The sequence below is a fragment of the Pyxicephalus adspersus genome, chromosome 1 (genome assembly GCF_032062135.1).
Source record: "Pyxicephalus adspersus chromosome 1, UCB_Pads_2.0, whole genome shotgun sequence".
In the NCBI taxonomy this organism is placed as follows: domain Eukaryota; kingdom Metazoa; phylum Chordata; class Amphibia; order Anura; family Pyxicephalidae; genus Pyxicephalus; species Pyxicephalus adspersus.
This window is the reverse complement of record NC_092858.1, coordinates 13,221,820-13,230,034: the sequence shown is the minus strand read 5'-3', so window position 1 is coordinate 13,230,034 and position 8,215 is coordinate 13,221,820.

Here is an 8,215-nt window from a genome sequence, read left to right as displayed (position 1 = left end):
GTTCCAGGCTGAGAGGGAGCCAGAGGGTTCCAGGCTGAGAGAGAGACGGAGGGTTCCAGGCTGGGAGAGAGCCAGATTGTCTCAGGCTGACTGGGGAGAGATTATGACATAGGTTTCCTAGAGCTGCAGAGGAGACATTGTACTGAGTTTACCAAGACTGTATGAACTGTGAGTGGATTCTGTTTACCACATTTACATGAACTGTGTACCACTGGGGCTTTACAAGTGGACAGAGAGATAGCATACCTAAAGTGGGACAACTAGTCCCCCAGCCGGGCCATTGTTTTTTTTTTTTCTAAATGACTGTCACAATAAAGCTTTCAGGCGGTAGCCTGGACTTGTAAGTTGATTTAAAGTGTTGCTGCCTCTGTTTGAACTGTTTGATCCCTGCTGCCTAGAGCAATTCCCCACAACCACCACTATATATATATATATATATATATATATATATGTATTATATTATGTTTTAAAAAAAAATTTTTGGGACATTTAGTACAGGGGACAATCACTTCAAAGTATTTTCAGAACACTATGGGTTCCATTTATAAAGCAGTGAGTTTGACATTGAGCTGAAATTCTCTATGGACATTGCTTTATAAATGGACCCCCCTGGGTATGTAATGGTTGGGTACAACAGAAGCTGTTCACTTCTTGGTCCCTATTTGTAATTGGAAATGACTGAAAACAACAAGAGGGGAATTAATAAAAGTTGCTGTGTAACTCATATACTTGTGTGTTTAAATGTCTTTTTGAGCTACTGAGCTTTGAAAGCAGAAGCCTTTTTTACAAAGAAGCAAATGGACAGAAGAGGATGTAAAACAGTAATAAAGCTCCATATTTTAGCTGACTAAATTGTTGCATTCTATTCACATGCAATATTTTATGTTTACCTGTACACATTGGACTTTTCATCTTCTCAGTTATTCCCTTTCCAAAACAAATTAATTCATAAGCTATTTCCTTTCAAAGCGAGGTGCCAAACAACTTTTATTCAAAAATATTCTCAACTATCTACAAATTCAGGAGAGAGGATCCGGCACAGGAGGTAGGTGTGACAACCTGGATACATGTTACAGAGTTAGTCAAGTTGAAAAAAAAAAGTCCATCAAATTCAACCACCAGGGAAATAAACTAGAAACCATTATATCCCAGATAACACCATATATAGTTGATCCAGAGGAAGGCAAAAAAAACATCTAGATCTTGACCTTGTGAGGAAATCAGATGTTCCCTGGATTAACAGTCTCAGTTGTCATCTTAATAAAACTTTAATATAAAGTTGTATTCGGTGCTTCTAGAAAAGCATCCAACTTTTTCTTAAATCCACATGGAAATATGGGAACCTCAACAAACTTATCAGTGTGATAGCAAATCAACTAATATTTTCTTGCATTATAATTGCCAAGACCACATTTATATTGCGTCCCATTCAACAATTATGATCTATTTTTCTTTTTCTGTTTATACCATTGTTAAATACTTTAATTCAGCAAAGCATGCCAGAAGCAGTGAACAATGGAAGCCAATCAGAAATCATCTTTCATTGCCCTGACTGCCGTGAACAGATTAGGGTTGGGCTCTGCTAGGTTGCTGCACATCATCGCTCTGGTTAAATTAGTTCCTAACTGGCCAAATCAGCTGTATGAAATGATCTGCGTAAATCTGAGGTTCCTTAGTCCCCTGGCAACATGAAAAGATTTATAAAAGAAGAAGTTAAGCTGAGTACACACTGCCAATTTTTGTCGTTGGAAAGGATCTTTCACGATCCTTTCCAACGACAAGGGAATGCACGATGCATGAACGGTGCTGTACATACAGCACCGTTCATGCTCTATGGGGGTAGAAAGGACTCTGTATGTACAGTTAGGTGAGAGAAGGAGACCCACACCACCCCCTACTTTGTTGCCAGGTCTGGGGGTATGTGTAAAGTGCAGGCCTCCATAGGAGAGAGAATAGGCAGAGGCAGAGTCAGAGGAGGAAAGTTTCAGTGACAGCCAGAAAGTTCAGAGACTTAGAAAGGACAAGATTGTGTATGGAGGTTAATTTGTTGACAACAGATCTGGCATTCCATAGACTGCCAGAGAGAGGGGGTAAGGACCTATGGGTAGAGTGAATGGGGATGAGGTTAGGAGAAGGGTGAATCTTGCTGTTGAAATCAGAAAAGGCAATTAGCTGATACCTGTAACAATGAACCAAAAATTGCTCCACTTCCATTGAGATATTCATTGTCACTCAATAATATGTCTTTTATTTTAAATATTAGTTGAAAAAATCTTTTCAAAAATAATAACTACCACAACGACCCAGGGTTCATTGAGTGACCAACTTTACCTCTTTTTTTTTTCCCTCTATGGGTTTTGTAAGTTTGTTCAATCTTTTCAAAATTTCTTTTTTCACATTATGAGTTTTTTATTACTTATATGTGCTTGCACATTTTTTAAGATTGGACTTTCCCCAAAGCCTTCATGGTAAAGCAGACCAGCTCTGCGAAACACGTCGAAGCATGATTAGAATTCTGAAAGCCCATTGTAAAGTTTCCCCAGCTATGTCGGTTATCTCTTAATGAAAACTGTGAAACTTTTTACATGAACAAGAGGTTTTCCATGTTTTTTCCTCATCAATATATTGGTCACTGATTTATGATCATTCATGTGTTGTTTGTATAAAAAAATCCTTTTTATAGAAAAAAATGTTTTCACATGTAAATAAAATCATTGATGTAACTTTTATATTTATGTTTTATTTATGCCTCAAAAGTCCCACTGTCTTTGAATTTTCCTGTTCCTTTAGGTACTCCTAAATGTTTGCGATGTGGCATATTTCTTTGAATGGTAGATGATTTGAGACCTTGGATCTCATTCCTTCTTTTTATGTGTGACTGATACCAGCCATCTTGACAGGTCCCAATTAGCAAAAACTTAAAGTTTTTCTAGCATAGTGGTTGTGAGTAAACACAGTTTCTACTACTTATGCATGAACCAACTTTAAAATTAGCATGTGATTACTGTTATTTGTACACATATAAATACAGACTAGATTATAGCAATGGAAAGGGAATATCATTTTAGCAGAACAAACACATTTACCTCTTCATCTTCCATTACCTTTGAGTAAAATTACAGTCTGCCGCATCTATAATCCTCTGAGAACATACATTTGCATTTTTGCATATACACAAATATCCGCTTAACTTATCATTATTGAAAACTTAATTTTAAAGATGTATCTGAAAAGAAACAAAATGCAATCTGCAGGAATCACTTACAATAAATGTACAGCAATTACGTTTATTTGTGTTTTTTTAATATTTTGTGGAATATTTGCAGATGTGGAGTGATCATATTAGATTAGGAAACTAATACACAGTTATTTTGTTCTTTGAAGGCTTTATAGAACTATTAAATGTAGAGCTAAAGGGGTTTTAAATAAAAGATGTTTATTGGCCTGGGATTTCCCCACAATCTCTAACTAAATGACAAGTGGACAAGTGGACCTTCCACAATTTTTATAACCTTTATAACAATTTTTATAACCTTGAAACATTCCTATAATTAGCCCATCATTGTACAAAATCATGTAGATTTTTTTTCTTTAGGTTGAAGTTAAAACTTTTTATTTTTCATTATTTTACTTTTTATCTAATAGAAAATAGACATATTTAGCTAGACTTGTTCTTGTAATGTAGAAGACATTTCAAAGTTTTCGACTCCACTTCAACATCTCCACCAGTGTGGGAAAATACCCAATATTTTAATCCTCAATGAGGTAAGGGATATATTGAACCACCATGTTTTACAGATTGACAATTAAAAATCTGACAACCCCTGGACCTTATGAGTGCTGGATTTTCGAAAATTCAGGATTTATTTTATACTCATCTCCACACACGGGCCAGCCTTCCTACCCGGCACCCATGGACATTTGGCACAGTTTCAGGGAGCAGGCAGCAGGGACGTCTCAATGTGTATTTAGTTTAGCCAGCAAGACCTAACATCTATTTCTTCAGAACAGCGCCATCGAAACATTAGTGGCCAAACAGTGTATTGCAGTACATGTATTAAAAATGCGATTGGAAATTCATGCTGGAAAACTGAAAGAACCGCATTATCAATGGCTGGATTGTCAATCTATATTTACATATACTTATCCTTGGTGTCAGGAAGTCTGCAAAGGTTTGGCTGAAGGTTGTTATCAAAACACCAGGGTAAAGATTTTGGAAATGGCATTATAGGTAGAGGAAAGATGGTGTTGAAGGCCACCACCCCTGTTCAGAAATAATTGTTAAAAATTGCGGTAGATTAATATTTATTATTATTAAACAGGATTTATATAGCGCCAACATATTACGCAGCGATGTGCATTAAATAGGAATTGCAAATGACAGACTAATACAGACAGTGATGCAGGAGGAGAGAACCCTGCCCCGAAGAGCTTACAATCTAGTAGGTGGCGGAATTTCACACACAATAGGATGGGAGATATGTAGTAAGCCAAAGGAGGATATGAGACTACCGAGAGAGGAGGTGTACAGAGAAAAGAGGACCGAGCCTCTTTTATTCAGAATATGTCAATTCATCATATAATCAGTTATCAAAATTCTGTATACATGAACATTAAAAGGTTACCTTTAGTAACTTCATAAGTCAGCATGAAAAAATGAATGACAATCTTGACAAGTCTCAATATACAGCAATAGTAAAGGGTTTTCAAATAGGCTGTACTATTTATTTTAAAATGAAGTCTTTGAACTCCAATCTAGTTTATATACCTAGGCTGTGGTGATGCCATCAATCTGCTGCAGGCAGGAGTAAGGACTTCCTCATTCTTCTCTCCTTCAGGGAACAAGTTGCTACATTATAATTCATCAATCCAAAACAGAGTTGCTCCAAAAGCTCATTCTCCATGTAGCCTGATGATCACCACACCTGGGATACTCACACGTTTTGCCCAAAACAGAGCTTAAACATGCAGGGACTTACACTCCAGAGAACAACTGGGATGACCATAAGACTTTTTATATGGAATATTAAATAAATCTGTATCCATATTGTTTAGTGAACTGTTATTATAAATTTGTAACAAGTTCAAGAGGTTGCAATGGTGACTTACCTGTGTCAGACATTTGTAATCACAGCCAGTCCCTGCACAGACAACAGGAATATTGTAATTCAAGCAAGTATCTTGGTCCAAGATGTAGATTTTGACACGAGATGACGTTTTCATGTGATCACTTTATGCATTAATTTCATGGTCCCAAAAATCCTTTTCCCAAATGTTGAGTGTCATGGTGACAGATCGGGTCTGTTTTTGACATAAGTTATATAAGTTGTAGCTTGGGGAGTCACCAATACTAGGAGCAGCTGCTAACATTTGTGCTGCTGAGAGTAAGTAACACATTTTTAATAAAAGTTGACATGATCTAAAAGCCCTAGTGATATTATGAGCTGACATTTTCAGTTCTCTGTTTTTCAAATCTGTGTCCATCCCCCAAAACCAAACTTCTAGTAGAGTAGTGGTGTGACAATTTATCCAACTCTTCTGAAAGTTGGTTTGAAGATTGAGTTAGTGGACAAATTGTTTCCTTTAAACCCTCCCCTTGCCCCCATATGCCTTTGACAGCATTGGATCTTAATAACTGGACAGTATGGTTAGCCAATAGGGTGCAATAATTAGGGGAGCAGAAGAAACTTTGGTCTGGTGGGCAAAAAGTAAATCTAATTGGATGGAAAATGATTCCTGCATTAACATTCACAAAATATCTTTTCTTCATTGTGTTATATATCAAGGCATACATTCTAGTTAATGAAACTCCCATAGCTGGCTTAAATGTAAAGAGACAGGAAACAACCTTTACCATAATTTATGGGACTGGCCTTTAATAAAATGTTTTGGGAAACAGATGCACAGTTGTTCGGCTTCTGAAGAAAAATCACATAGCTGATGTAGAAGATCAACAAATGACAGGATTGATGCTTGTTAAATTTAAAGTGGAACTAAACTCTTCTCTCCTCGCTGCATCACTGGCACCGACATCTTCACACAGTCCTTTTCTGGGTTTGGTCAGAATGATGTCCTACGCATGCAGGAGTTCTTTCATTCCCAGAACCGGTGAATTGTACAATGAGTTTGCATGGGCAGCTTAATGTACATTCAACAGGAAATTGGGAATAGTCAGGTCAGTTTGTTTTATTGCAGAAAGGACCAAATTACCCCATCTACTTTTTCTGTCTTCTTTGTTTGAGTGACCCTCATTTGGAGTTAGGCACCCTTGCTGTCCCTCCTTTGTAAAGTGGCCTGGTAGAAAGGTAGATAGTCTTGTAGGTAAAATTTAATGCTTTCAATGCTTTCAAGGCCAAGCTCTCTACAAACATTAGCTTCATTTAGGTGTTGGCATTGGTATAGGAGGTAGAAGTAGAAGAGAGAGGTGAAGAAATATGGTGCTGGTTCTGCTTATCTGAGTGAGGAATAACAGTAATAAGGACATGATTTCCAACCTGTCAAACTGAAGATACCTGATAAAGGGCATTGGATGGATATTATTATCCTGACTAGTGATAAACCAAACATTTTGCAAAAAAATACATTTCATGAAAGTGTAAGAATTTGGGCACAAGTACATTTCTTTGCAATACTGAAGTAGTCAATAGAGCACAATGTAATAGGAGTTCAGTGGTCAATCGAACACAAGCGGTCATGGAAGCGCAAGGGGTCACTGCAACATGAGACCACTGGAGAACAAAATGTCAGAGGAGCATATACGGGTATACATGTATAGGGTACTGGAACACACAGGGTTGCTGAGGCCCAAGGTCGCTAGTGCACTGGTCCTTGAATGATAGGGTCACTTATCTAATATTTTATTAACATATTGCAACTTACAAACATGAATTTCACTACAAAAACAAGTTTACAAACATTCCCTGCCTCATCCTGACCATACAGACATAAAGTTAGCAGCAGAATGAAAATGATTTAGCAATAGATACTTCTGAATAGATATTACCATCATTCCTGAGGGTACTAATCTCCAAAAAAAGACGCAGCTTTGCCATGCAAACTATTATATAAAATCTTTCTAAAGGCCAAAGACTGGCATCCAGCTGCAGTTTATTCACGACTGGATTATCTCAAATCATTTCTCTACTTTCAGCTGTGCTTGAATCCTGAGTCATAACTTAGTATATCGCTCATCCAGCTCATTTATAAGTCTAAATGTGTGTCAATCATATTCAATTATTACAAAAATACATTGCAGAATTATTCAAGTTTCCTTACTGGGCCAGGAAAGTGGTTACTATGGCACAAAGTGTGCAGGAATGATCACCATTGCAAAAGTGAACTTTTAATGAAGAACTAACCACTATTTTAGGAGGGATGGTTATTAGTGTGTGTGGGGCATTTTCACTAAACCTTAATTTGAAGGATACATTTGTGTCATTTGCAGGTTTGGCATTTGATCTTTGCCTGATAGTAAAGTTGGCCATTGGACTGTAACAGTCAGGGGACACAAAAGAAAAGCTGGTATGGTGGAAGACAAGTAGACCTCTTTACGCACCCATTTATAAGGGACGTTTTTAAAGAGGTGTGGGCTTTCTACTGATTTTAGATTCAAAAGGGAGTTTCTTGAAAGGACCATTGCATTAATCCCAATTTTTAAAGTTTTCTTGGGCAGGTCTTTCTACTAGCCTGATGGGTGAGGGGGGTTTTATTTTGATGTTTTTCTACTAACTAATCAGCTTTACCCGAAACCATTTCCAGAAACCAGTATAAAAGTCATCATCTAAGGTCTATATACTGTGAGGACATCGGTGCTGAGAAGCCAAGGAAACATAGAAAGAATAAACCCCACTTCCTATGTATGAAAAAAGTGAGAAAACTTGGAACTGAGTGTCATGTGACCATAGAATTGGAATCTTAGTAAAGGAGTTCAGTCCCACTTACCTCAAATATAAGGGGGGCCTTTCCCCAGACCTCAAATTTGAAGGGTGTTTATTCAGAAGAGCTGTATATTGACCACCAATATAAATGAGGATTTTATCTTAGGTTTTTAGGCGCTTTTAGGGGATCTTTTCCAACAAAAAAAGTAGGCTTTTTTGAGAGTCAGGAATCCGAGGTGACAAGAGTGTAAATCAAAAATGTTAATTTGACCGTGACAAATCCAAAAATGGTTTGTATAATAAATAAATGGACAGAGTATGCCAATTTTAGAACCTTT